Source organism: Camelus bactrianus, chromosome 4, assembly GCF_048773025.1.
Source record: "Camelus bactrianus isolate YW-2024 breed Bactrian camel chromosome 4, ASM4877302v1, whole genome shotgun sequence".
NCBI lineage: Eukaryota > Metazoa > Chordata > Mammalia > Artiodactyla > Camelidae > Camelus > Camelus bactrianus.
In genome coordinates, this window is record NC_133542.1 from 99,270,538 (window position 1) to 99,284,329 (window position 13,792).

At 35.4% G+C, this 13,792-nt stretch overlaps 1 long non-coding RNA gene across 1 annotated transcript in view; it reads left to right on the top strand.

Moving 5' to 3' along the window:
• The first annotated feature begins 5,492 nt into the window (after window positions 1-5,492).
• The window catches only part of LOC141577399 (uncharacterized), a 194,407-nt gene continuing 186,107 nt past the window's right edge, over window positions 5,493-13,792 (top strand). Inside the window, exon 1 of the long non-coding RNA XR_012506273.1 lies at window positions 5,493-5,628. This is a non-coding gene — a long non-coding RNA (uncharacterized LOC141577399). The remainder of the gene's footprint in view (window positions 5,629-13,792) is intronic.

The following is a 13,792-nucleotide window of genomic DNA, read 5'->3' on the forward strand; positions in this document are numbered from 1 at the left end:
TTTTTTTTTCCATATAGAATGTGAAAATGCTTCTGTATGCTGTTATGTTTTGGTGCCTTTTTTTTTGACAGTAGAATTTCTGAAGTTTATATGAAATATCTGCTCATAAAGATGAAGAGTTTATGGATCTGTGATTAGTTTTCACTGTGTCTGTGTTTGTATTAAGCAAAAGTTAGTTACTTGGGTTAAGATGAAAGTTAACGTAAATGAGTGAGGTTACATTATCTATAATAATAATAATATGAATGTGAACTTTGCTGGAATGACCCAGTTAACACAAATTGTATTCTATCTCCTTATAAAAAGAAAGATTAAAAATTGTTCATGTGAGGAATGAAGCTTGTATGAATTCTCCAAGTTGTAATCAACTCATAATTGTGAGAATTGTTTTCCAAACCTATACAGTTTCATTGTCATAATTTATATGCATAAGTAGCTTTCTCATGTGAGGATTTATGCTGAAACCCAAAGACTAGGTACTATTTACCAATTAATTCTTGTTTGCAGATTTTAGTACACCTGTCAGTCCAGTATAATTCATGATATATCAATTTATAATACATGCCATATCATTTGATTGATTTATAGTATTAATCAAAAGCCTTGGAGATTTTTTACAATTCTCTTTGTGTATTTTTTCATTCAGGAATAATCATTTACATTCTTATAAATTAATTGAATGTCATTCCTAAAATGAGGATTCTACCTTCAGTTTCATAAAATTTGAAGATTCTTTTGATGGTGGGCACAACATACTGACACTCAAGATAGATGAAAGGCTGAGTGAGAGAAGGCCTTCACTGAGGGCCTTACAAAGGTCGACCTGGGGATAAGATAACAGCAAGTTGGAATTCAGGGGACAGCTTATATGTGCCAAGTAGGGTGACATTAGCTAGATTTCATGGGTTCCCTGGGGATTGGCTCATTAAATAATTTGGATGGCTCTCAGGCAAATTGACTATCATTCATTTTATGGTATTTAATCCAAGGAAGGTATACTGTGGCCTGAAGTATGAGAACCCAGTAAGGTGAATGGTTGGGGAATGTGAACTTAGTTAGAAAGGGAAACTGAGCCAGGACCTCAAAACTGGCCCATAGCAGTATTAAATAAACTCTCTTATACCTGCTTCCAGTGTGATCAAATCACCCAACATAATTAATTGGCCCAAACTTTTCAGTTTTTCCCATAACAGAAATTTGGCTGCAATCTTAAATCAGTATTTGTTGGACAATTTTGCTCAAAATTCCTGAGGCTGTCTCTAGTACATGTCCTGTCTGCCAACCTCATAATTCTGGCAAATATCTATGAAAGTGGGACATAGGTGTTTGAACACCAGCAAATGGAATTTATGCATTTGTACCATTTAAATGAACAGGTACACATTCTTATTATTGTTTGTCTGTTTTTTGGATGGCTAGCAGCTTTGCTCAATGAAAAGATGATTATGTAAACATAACTTAAAAGATAAACTCACAACTTTAATACCGTGTGTCCAATTTGTGTTATCTAACTTAAATATCCAATACCAATGGGGAGTCCTAGCAGGACCTTGCGGGGCACCCTCCCAAACCTCTGCCTCTTGTTTGTAGAAAAGATGAAATTTCCCAGGCCTCTCTGAGTCATAAAAGAGCAGGCTCAAGCAGTTGATAATTAGGACAATAAAGTCACAGATTCATTATCAGATGCACATTCCTGAGATGTTTTACAGACACTATACTTGCTACCAGAGGAAAAAAGGTATACTGTGTGATGACCAGATCTCTTCCTTAGCCTCCCCTTCAGTAGTCTCTTGAATTTCTCTGTTAGAAATTCAAGGCTATTGCCCCCAGGATCATACCTCTGTCCCTCCCTTGAGTAGAAACCAATTACTCCTATCTAAGTCACAGGAGGAAGCTGCAAAGAGAAAAAACAAAAACTGGTGAGAACCAATTAGGCCCAAGATGGCAGAGGATTTGACTTCCAGTAGACTTTGAGCCTCATTATAATTCATTAGCATACTAAATGACACACCCAGCAGCACCAGGAGAGTTGACAGTTGCCATGACAACAGCCAGAATATCCTGCATAAGGACTGGAAAAAGTGATTGACTCCAACACACCTGGAAGGAGGACATGAGGGCAGAAGTCTCCAGGAAAAGCCCCTGTGCCCCTACCTGGAGATGTAGCTCTCATCCTGCCACCTGGGCTAACAGTTCCCCACTGGAGCACTTCTCTTCTCTTTTCCCCCACTCAAACACTTTCTTTCCCTTCTCTCTTTTGAGCAATAAAGGTGTCTTTCACTTTGTCTTTCTGCTTCTGCTGAGAATTCCTCCTCAACTGGTGGGCAATGACCCACACTTTTGGTGAGCTGTCTAATTTGGGAATCTCTCTATCTGCTAAAAAAGGCATTCACTTTATGATTTTATATTTTATAAAAAGCTTTGCAAGACACTGGGAAAGTAGTCCTCCTTGGATTTTTCAGTGTTCCTGCAGGGTTCTGGCCTCCTGAACAATGGAAATTGACATGCTAAAAATAGACACTGTGTCCTTTTGTCCTCTGGAAGCATTTGCTCTTTCACGTTTTCAGTGTACTTTGCACAGAGGTGTGGGTTTGCATTTCACAGGGGCTGGATCCCTGGGCTGTTCCTTTACATTCACATTCAAAATGGTTGTAAACTAGGGACCTTCTTCTTCTTGCCTTGGAGATTTGTTTTCATTAAGGAGGTACAGTTTCTCTCTCTCTCAAGTGGGAGAGGAGTGTAACTGTATATCAGTCACTTTGTAAACACATAATTTCAGATTCCTCTCCTGTAGTATAAGAAAACCACTTTTTGTATGGGTGGCTAACCATCGGCCTCTCATTGCATCTTTCTGAGAGTGAGGTATGGAAAACTGATGTGGTCATTGCTGTAATTAATAATAGTCTGATTCTAATCTGGAACCATTATGTTTGCTTTCAGAATAACATAAATAACTATCAGTGTCAATGCTTTATCCGATGCTGCTCACCATCTACAAACATCTTTGTCCTTATCATCCATCATCAGCAATGAAAACTGAGAGAACAAAGACACTTCAAAGCTTTCACAATCATCTAATATATTATTATAAAGTCTTAAGTCACTGAAGCCAGATTTATTACTAACAAGTACAAAAAGTTATTCTCAAGGATAAAGTATGGACTCCTTGTGTGACCTTTAGCTAAAAATTGGAAGTAACTGATTTAAGACTCCTTTTTTTATCTTACTGGAAAGAGCCTCATCAGATCCTGTTAACACAAACTCTGCACTAAAAATCTGAGGAACTGACACTTAAGTTCATGTCTCTTGCTAAAAAGTATTGACTCCTGGGCCCATGAATCTTGGTTAAAAAGATATTATGTTTGTACTTCCAGAACTTCAGTGCTGGCAAGGGAACCTGATAACAAAGAATCTTGAATCAAGTAGCATAATGTTAAATATTCTAGGACCAGCACCATGCAAATGTCAGAAGCCAATGATTGCCACACCTTAAACAAACAAAAAACCCATTCTCTCTTTTTTTCCATAATTCTGTTTTCCCTCTCTATTAATTTCAAATTCATTTTATCTTGAGTTGTTTACATGTTGCAACATTCAGACAAAAGGGTATGACTTAATGGCCTTTTGTGAGTTTCACTCCTTCCATATTAGCAAATTCACCTTCAAACTAGAAAGTCTCTTCCATACTGTTTTTGGGATCACATAAATATGTTAAGAAGTAACACTTTATTTTTTGTTTCTCCACATATTTCTAATATATTTTTTGCATGAGAACTTTAATTTCTATATTAGCTTCCTAAGAGCTATATATTAAATAGATCACAAGGGATTTCCATCCTCTCCATTTCTTTGGGCAGACAATATGTGTCTTGAACAGGAGATATGAAAAGAACAGAAAATTATGATTTTTAAAGAGTTTTGGTTATCTCAGTAACAGTGTATTAACTTGAAAACATGTGTAAGTTTAATCTTACTGCAGAGTGATTTAACAGGGGCATTATACCGATTAATATTTGCAGCAGAGAGAGTTTTATTTTTTTAAATTTTTTTTATTGTAGTATAGTCACTTTACAGTGTTGTGTCAATTTCCAGTGTACAGCATAATGCTTCAGTCATACATGAACATGTATATTTTCATTTTCATATTTTTCAACATAAGTTACTATAATATATTGAATATCTTTCCCTGTGCTATACAGTAGGAACTTGTTGTTTATCTATTTTATGTGTATTAGTACCTGCAAATCTCGAACTCCCAATTTTTCCCTTCCCACCCCATTACCCCTCTGGTAACCATAAGTTTGTTTTCTATGTCTGTGAGTCTGTTTCTGTTTTGTGAATAAGTTTGTCTTTTTTTTTTTCTTTAAAGATCCCAAGTGTAAGTGATATCATATGGTATTTTTCTTTCTCTTTCTGGCTTGTTTGTCTTAGAATGACAATCTCCAGGTCCATCCATGTTGCTGCAAATGGCATTATTTTATCATTTTTTATGGCTGAGTAGTATTCCATTGTATAAATATACCACAACTTCTTTATCCAGTCATCTGTCGAGGACATTTAGGTTGTTCAGAGATAGTTTTAAAAAATGCAATGTTCCCTGAAGACAGAAAGTCTGTGCCAATGCATGAAACTCCAAAGAGATCTGTATATAAGCTGTGTTATAACACATTCCTTTATTTCATTTTCATCAATGGAAAATTAGAAAACATTGACAGAAAATGATTAATTCTTCCAGTTTGTGCATTTGTTTGTTTGTTTTAGAGTTAGAATTTAAATAAAATGCTGTTACTCTCAATCAATTTCTTAGTAGAGGATCAGAATTCATTAATAGTATAACTAATTAAGGTATCTAATTATTTTAACTGGTGGGTCCATGTTAATTTTGGAGCATAAAAATCATTATCAAAGTTCTATTGACATAAACTCTGACATTCTTTGTTAAATTTTGCCCTTATTTTAAATGGTAATTCCACATGGATGCAGATTTTTTAGACTGTGAATATATACAGCATTTATTCTACTCTTTTTAGAAAGTGTTATTTTTTATATCATGAAAATCTGAAACAGTATGAACATGGTCAGTCTGATTTGATGATTCTTACATAAATAGGCCTCTACAATGTATATCAAATTTTATTAAGAATAAATGTAAGCAGAATAATCAATTGTGTCTGTTAATTTATTATTCAAATAGCATTTATTAGATGCTTGTTACATATTAGATACAAAGAGTATTTTAAAATGAATAGTATTTGATTACTACCAATTATCTCATTCACAGAAGTGTCCAGTGAGGTTATAAAATAGGAAAATGGGTCAAGGATCAAATGATTAGTTTCTAAACTTTTACCTTTGGTTTATATTGATATATCTCAGCTATCTGTAACAAACCAGTTACGTATTGGATGTTTTCCTTAGAATCTGTGAGTAATATTGTTACTTTGGTTGAGAACTGACCTATAAACTCCTTTATAGAGTTATAAATATTTTGTTATTTTGCAGGATGGACCTCCCCCCAACCCCAATCTGCATTCAGATGTTGAAGCTGATGACACATCACCCACCAAGAGAATCTGACAGAAGGTCCTCATACCAGGGACACCTGGGGAAATCAGTTTGTGCAAACAGGTAAGAGGTGGCTTGGGCAAAGCAGAGGGGATGATGGGTTTATAGCTATTAAAAGGTGTAACCAGGGGAATGTTCTGACACCCAGTCAGGAGGTGTGTGAGATTTAAATTTCCCACCTGCTCCAAAGGAGAAGGTGTGTGCTGGCTCTTGCATCAGCTTGTCCAGAGTGGGACCAAAGGGAAAAAAGACTAAGAGTTAAAAAGAAGTCAACAAACATCATAAATGTGGTCATCTGTAAAATGTATGTGATGAATCGTCTTTAGGCTAAATGATTTTTAGCCTATTTTTGGAAAGTACTATAGCATCTCAAAAAGAATGTAAGCTTTAGGATAAAGCAGAACTAGGATTTGATTTCATTCTCTGCTTTAAAGTATCATGTGGTTTTCACTAAGTCATTTTACACTTGTTGGATTCAGAATTTTTTTTGTTTGTTTTGTTTTGAAACTGAGTTAATTCTTAATCTGTATTGTGGCTTTAACCCTCATGGTAAAGACAAGGTAGTACACATCAAGCAGTTTGACAAATATTTTACTTTGTGTTTTATTTTCTTGAAATAATATGAGTAACTACAATTCTTGATGCGTGTTTCCAAAGAAGACCCTTTGTAGGAATTCAGTGAAGCTAAGTATTTCATGAGTTATACTATGTGGGTTTCCCACTCTATACGTTAATGGGACTTCCTGAATGAAACCAATCTGTTTGGGTAGATGGTGCAGGAAGTTAACTTTGTCTTATTAGATATGTCTAGGTAGGGATAAAGAGAAAGGCTGGAAAATGTGAGGGCTGCAGAGGAAAATGTTAATACTGAATTCTTAGACCCTAGAACTTCCGTGAATAGGTTTTGAGAATAACCAGGAAATATTAGATTTTAGATGTTGCAAGATCAAATCTTTTTAATTATTAGTATAGGAATGTATCTTGAGTAAAGAGTTTTAATATATGAGTTTTTCATGAAATTTTTTAAGGAGACATTTAATGTGCTTTTTGGTAAAAGTATATTACTTTCTCTTTATAAATTACAAAATGTTATTTAGCAGACACAATTGTCATTGTGAATATATTCAAGTAAAATGATACTAGAAAAATGAGGATTTTTCATTCCAAAATTTATTTAAATATTTTTCTCTTTTGTACGTTGTTCTAAATGTTATTCCTAAAGTCATTTCAAAGACTTCTTTCTAATATCTGTCATGCACTAGGATATAAATAGTATTCAACAAAGCAGCACAGTTAAAACACAAATATTTAATATCAGGGAAACCAAAGTACAAAATACATGTTGTATTTCAGCACATATTCAGGGAACATCTTGTATTCAGATAATAAATTTCACATTTAAAATTATTTACTATGGAAATTAGAGGTATAGTGTAAATAGCTTTCTTCCCTTTAATTAATGGTTTAAGCATTTCTTGAAAATGTTATAGGCTTTTAAAAATTTAATGACTTTTTCCACTTTATATTAAAAATCAACTTCAATATTGCAAAGATGTTAGTGAGTCAAATATGCATGTAAATTATATAAAATTGGACAGCTAGTCTGTGTAAAGAAGTTAATGATTGCTAATATTTGAGCTATAAAGACTTTAAATGATCAGCACAGTTGCCGTATAATTAACTGAAATTACTTTAATAAAACCAGTAATTGATTTTGAAACTAGAGCAGTATATTTAAAAATCTACATGGTATTCAGTGTATGTACTATTATTATATTAAAATCAAGACTTTGTTGGAGAGGTCTTGATAGGGAAAAATCATGAAAAAAATATATGTATGTGACAAATAAAATACTCTTAATGGTCTACATATAAGGACAATTTGATATTCTCTCAGGATAGGAAACTCTTATTTTAAGATATTGTCAATAGATGCAACTGGTGTTCCAGGTTCTTATCCTATCCCAGAAAGAATTCAGACACAAGACTTAGAGGTTAAAAAAGGTAAAGTGAGGATTTATTAAAGGATGGATAGTACACTCTCAGGGGAGAGCGGGCAGGCTCAGGTGAGCGGCTGCCCCGAGTTTCTTTAGCAAGTTAGTTACATAGGGTGTAAAAATGAATGGGTGGAATATTCATAGGGGAGGAATGGGTTTGAGGGTAGTATTCCCTGATTATCATCCCAACTCCACCTTCCCATAGGGAAGAGGGATTTTTGTCCTTATTTAGTCTGGATTGAAAGTGTCATGGCAACAGTGCATGATGGGTACTTCTGATATGCAAGGCTAATTTTATTGAAATGAGGGCATAATGAGCAAAAGGTTACATTAGGACACTAGAAATTCTTGCCTTTTCTCACCTTTGTTCTTCTCCAGGCCACTTGTCATCCCAAAAGTCATGATCCCTTACCAGCCCCAATGTTCCTGCTTTTATTTCTCTGCCCAAGGACCCCTGCTGCTCACATGATGTGTGGTTTCCTGCATTTGGCCTGTGCCCCTCCTTTCTGCCCAATTCCTGCCATTTGGTCTGTGTCCCCCATTCTCTACTCATATCTAGCTATCTGCCTGCTCTAGCAAAACTAATCATTGTGCATTTCCTTTCTGAGAAACTAAAATACCAAAGAGAAACGTAAATACTTTTTCTTGCAAGATTTAGTCAATGCAAGTGTCTTATTACCTATATTTACTCAGGCTTTGATTATGCAACACTCCTCACCTGTGTTCAGCTTAGGCCAACATCTAAGCCTCTCTCCGTGCCAGCCCTTTGTATCTGGCATCCCGGCTTGGGCTCAGGGAGGCAGGGAGGACACAGTAGCCAAGAGCATAGTTCTTACTGCAGGAAAGAGCAGACAGCTAAGCTGATCACCCAAGGATCCTTCACCCCAACCCAGGCTCACACAATGTGTAAAACAAATTTCTGTATAAAATTATTTTAGGTGGGAAAAAAATATCTGGAAGAATTTTATTTCAAACTATTAAACTTAACTGTCTCCGGAAGTGAGGAGCTTGAAGGGGACTATTGATGAATTTTACTTTCTCCTTTATATAGGTTTTATGTTAAAAATTACAATGATTATAATATGTATTATTTTCATCCTTCAAAAACAAAGAATAGAAACATAGTTTTGAAAGGTCAGAATAATCCCAGTAGAATTGTATACAGGATGCCATCGTCTCTCACATAGAATTTCTGCACCACGTACATTACAGTTCCTGGGCTTTGATATGATGACAAGGCTGAGTACAAAGAAGTCTATGAAAGAGGCTGTTCTTGAAAAACTCACAGTATAAATTAGAGAATATACAAATATGATATTTTTCTTATACCTCCAAGTAAGGAGATTGAGTATTCCAATTAAAACTCAAAGAAATATGAAGAGTAATTAAGATAGAAGAGGACAGAGTAAGAATGTGATAGAAGAATTATGACCCTGTGGATACAGACCACGTGAAGTGGCAGAATTACAGGGGGCTCGTAAAGTAGTTATTAGGTCAGAATGAACCAGAGGAGTAAAATGCATCTAGGAAAAAGTAGACTCAGAGAAAGCAATAACAATTCAGGTCTATTTTATTTAAAAGAAACAGAATTCAAGGTTTTCGTAAATGTTGTCTTCTTTGGTTCTAAGAAAGAAATCTCATCTGTGGGTTTTGCATGTATATATTTGTACAGATTAAATATGTATCTATATCTCTTTCACTGTATAATGTTTATCATAATCAAATAGAATACTGAATGTATAAATATATTAATGTGAAAACAACCAAGAATTTTATATTTATAAACAGCATAAAGGTGTGTAATCCTGATTTATGGTCTCTCGTATTATGGTAAAGTCTTGAATTATGCAAGGATACTTTAGCACACTGAACTATGTAAGTATAATAAAAGAGTAAAATTTTAAAAGAAGCATGGATAAAGAAATCTGTCAGTTAATCATTTATAGAGAATAAAAGTTGCTATGTCTCTATAAGTAACTCACTGTAAAAACTTCTAACCAGGCCAGTTTTGAGTTTAAGACATTGAGGAGAAAATTGAGCCGTTCAAAAAAGTTAAAATAATTTACTCAACTTTGTATGATAGACAAATGGAATCTGTGTCTCGGTTAAGTTTCAAATAGAAAGAACTCATACCGATCTTTCTCAAACTCTACCAAAAGACTGAAGAAGAGGGAACTCTCCCAAACTCATTCTCTGAAGCCACCATTACTTGACACCAAAACCAAAGATACTGCCAAAAAAGAAAATTACAGGCCAATATGGTGATGAACATAGATGCAAAACTTCTCAACAAAATATTAGTAAACAAAATCCAACAACACGTGTAAAAGATCATACACGATGATCAAGTTGGATTCATCCCAGGGACACAAGGATGTTTCAACATATGCAAATCAATCAATGTGATACACCATATCCACCAAAGAAAGGACAAAAGTCACATGATCAAATAAGCATGTATGCTGGAAGCTGTCATTAAGATGAGAATATTGAAAAAATATTCCATTTGCTGTTAGCTGAAGATATGTTGATGATCATATAGCCATTGTTAAAAATGTATAGCTTAGAAAATACACAGCATGTGGGTGCTCACTAAGAAGACATAAACTAGTTTGAAATTAAAATATGCACATTATTTAGCAAACACCATGTGTAGCGAGTATTAAGCATGATTTTCCCACTAAAACTTTAATATGGTTATTTTTAGGAATGCATCGGCTTTCGTAGTATCTGCATTCTGGTGGCAGTAGCAATTTATCCTGCTTGTGTCAGTTCTCTTGCTTTAGTAAAATGTACATTTACTGATTCTATTAATGTTTAATTATTACAAATGTTATGTTTTATCTCTTAATAACTAAATAGATCACTCAATCAACTATATTTATTTAGAACATACCGTGCACAAATACTCTACGCTTTACATAGCAATGAATGAAATATAGATGGTACCTGCTCCTGCTTGCTTCCTATTTTAACTAAAACAGCTCCATTTAAAGTGACGTGCAATTGTATAATGTCAGGTTCATTGATTCTATGTTAGAATTTCACCATTTACACAAATTTGCAGTGTTGTAGAACATATAAAAATTGGAAGTGATGATAAAATTATTTAAAGTCTTAGATAATGATAACGTGGAGTGCCTCTGAGGTGTGCTGTATTACAACATACTGATCTCTGGGGTTCACAGATAAAGTTGTTCTATGGTCATATATGACTTCCAGCAAGCCAGCTTTAACTGATAAGATACCTTTTATATTTTTCCTAAACAGTAGGCAAAGGAGAGCAAGCATTTATTAATATCCTCTTTTTTCCTGGGTGAGATGATATAAAAGAATACTGAGTGCTTGCTAGGAGAGACAGCTGTGAGAAAGAGGAAGTATTAAGTTGGGCAGAGTTTGATGAAAATAGTAATTTAAATTCATTGAGCATTACAGAGTGCCAAGAAACACTGTAAAAAACCTTTAATCTCTATCTGCATCTCTATGACTCAATTAACTTGTCCAAAATCACAGAGACATCAATTCAGAGCCAGGATTTAAACATCAGCAATATGGCCATCAAGTTTTCTTTTCATATAGTCTTATTATGGCCCTCAGATTGGAAACTGTTTCTTGGATCCCAGAAAGATGGCCAGAGAGAACATCCTTAGGGTATTTGCTTGCAGGCGAACAGTCAATAAATGGTAAATGATGCATCACATCATAGAAGGACTAGATTTGCTGACCTCTAAAATTCCTTCCAATTGCAGCATTAGATGATTCCATAAAGGTTGAGTTCATGAATTTCACGTGACTGCTCAGCCCAGACCCAAGATACATTGAAAAGTTGCAATGTGGAAAGAGACCAGTAGTGCCTGCTCTACAGAGAACAAAACAGGTTTGAGGGAGTCCATTTCCAGCAGAAGAGTCCAAGGGCTGAGAAGCACACCTGCAGACACTTAGCTGTCAGTGGAACCCACATAATAGATTACCTTCTACTGCTTGGTCTCTGTTCTCCGAATCCAGTTTTCCTGACCTGCTACCCACATGAGTGGCCATGGCAACTTTTCTTTTCATCTAATCAATTTAATATATTTTGCATGCTTTAGGTGACAAAGTCCCAGAGGAGCTGTTTGCATGATGTTGTGACCCATTGCTAAATCTAGGACAGGGATTAATTTGGTAACTTTGTATTGCAAACCCATATTTAGGTAACAGGATGACATATAAATACTTCTAAGAGAATAGTTATGTCATTGTGTATATATGCACACATATACATGTCTATAATATACACATATGTAAGTTATGTTTTCTTTAGTCGACATTTCTGAGGATTTATGCCTGGGCTGACGGCTTCTCAGAGCTTTCTGAGGGACTGCTCCAAAGTGGCAAGGGAGAAACCAAGATATACGAGTTTTTGCAACAAAGACCAGGTAGTTGGAACATCGAAAGATAACTGTTAATTAACATAAACCAGGTATCTCAAGTTAAGGAATTTAGTGCTTTTCTACGTACAGGAAGGTGCAAAGCTCTGGGCTCACTGAAAGCATCCCTTTCATGTGCACCTTAGCCATCTAGAGCCAGCTTCCTGCTCTTTCCCATCCTGAGTTCCCTCTGGGGGGCACCTTTGTGGGTGGCGGCAGAGGCTGGACGGCCCGCCTTTCTGCATCCTCATTTCCTTCTGCTCACTGGGAGGGCGGGGGGAGGGCATGGAAGTAGCAGCTGATGACTTGATGGCCACAGCATTCTTTGTTTACTGATATGACTGGCAATATTTTTTGTTCACACTGGTGACTTCATCTTAGTATCACATTTCAGGACCTTCAAAAACATTTGCAACTATTAAAAGGAATAGTATCAAAGCAGACAAGTACCCACAAGCCTTCCTGTTCAGCAGGTACTGATTAGCATCCAGTTGGGATGATTGGAAAAAAAAAAAGCTAGCTTATATATGTTATCTCCAAAACTCACTGTGAACATGCCTCTCTTGCCTGCATCACATTACTCTACCCATCTCTGTTTTTAATCTGCTCATCTTGAACTGCTGTTGTGCAAATTTAAGCACCCTGCATCTTCCAGCAGGCTACCCTTGCAAAAACTGGCTGGATTTGGCCATACGAGTTGCCTAGAAATACAGAGGTGAAGATGCCCCTGGGAGGCAGTCCTCAAACAATGGGTAACAGGGGCTTTGCATAAGAATTTCAGCATCTCTAATTTTAAATGGACCATTCTGAGAGGTGTTCTGACTCTTCAAATGTCCAGAGGGAATTTAGAGTTAAAGCCTACAGCAATGAACTTGATAATGCACCCTTGTATGAGCTTTTACTCCTTCCTTTTTTCTCATGTCATGTTTTCTTACAACTGTACCTGAGTACTTGTTTCTGGGTCCATTTTAAGGGATTCCTAGCTAAGATACTCACTGTAGTTTTTCAATACAATAAAAACTAATCATTCAGTGGCGGTTTTAAGAATCAGTCCAGAGGCTATGTCTCAAAATCTTTGCAAATAAGTTCATCTCATCTCTGCTATGTAATTCACAATTTCGTGAGCTCAACTTGCATGCGTACTGAAACAGAATTACAGCTGTTAGAAAAGGCTTGGCACTCCCTGCAAAATTAGGAGCCAAACATTTAGATTCTTCAAAAAAAAAAAAAAATTGGTGGTATCACCTGCACCATGTGACTTTGTTTTCAATCAATTAATAAGGAATCTCTACTTCAGGTCATTAGCAAACATGTCAGTTTCAAAATTTTGTCATAACTTAACCCTAAAAAATTTGACTAATGCAATTGATGTAAGGAATATTAGTGCTGAAAGACATGTTAATCATTCGCAGTCCTACGTAACTGAATTTTATGTCAGATCCATTATTTATCCTGAATTCATTTTCCATTTAACTTGGGAATGGAAAACTAGAAAGTTCTTGCCTCAGATATATTTTTGTACAACTTAGAAATAGCTTCCATAAACCATGAGTTGACATGACTAACTTTATCTTTGTGATTCATACAAAAAATTAGAAAATAAATAAGTCTTCGTCTTTTGTAAAATGGTTATGAAAGATTGTTCTTCATATTATCCAATAGTCCTTATAAAAACTTCTCCCAGATAAATTGGCTAAGAATTGAGTGTGAATAAAAATTTGAAGAACTATCTTCATAAACTAATAAGCAACTTTTCATTCATGAATGAAATTTTAGTAGACTTTCTTTCTCTTTTTATATTTCCAGTTAGGCAGCCAGAAGTAA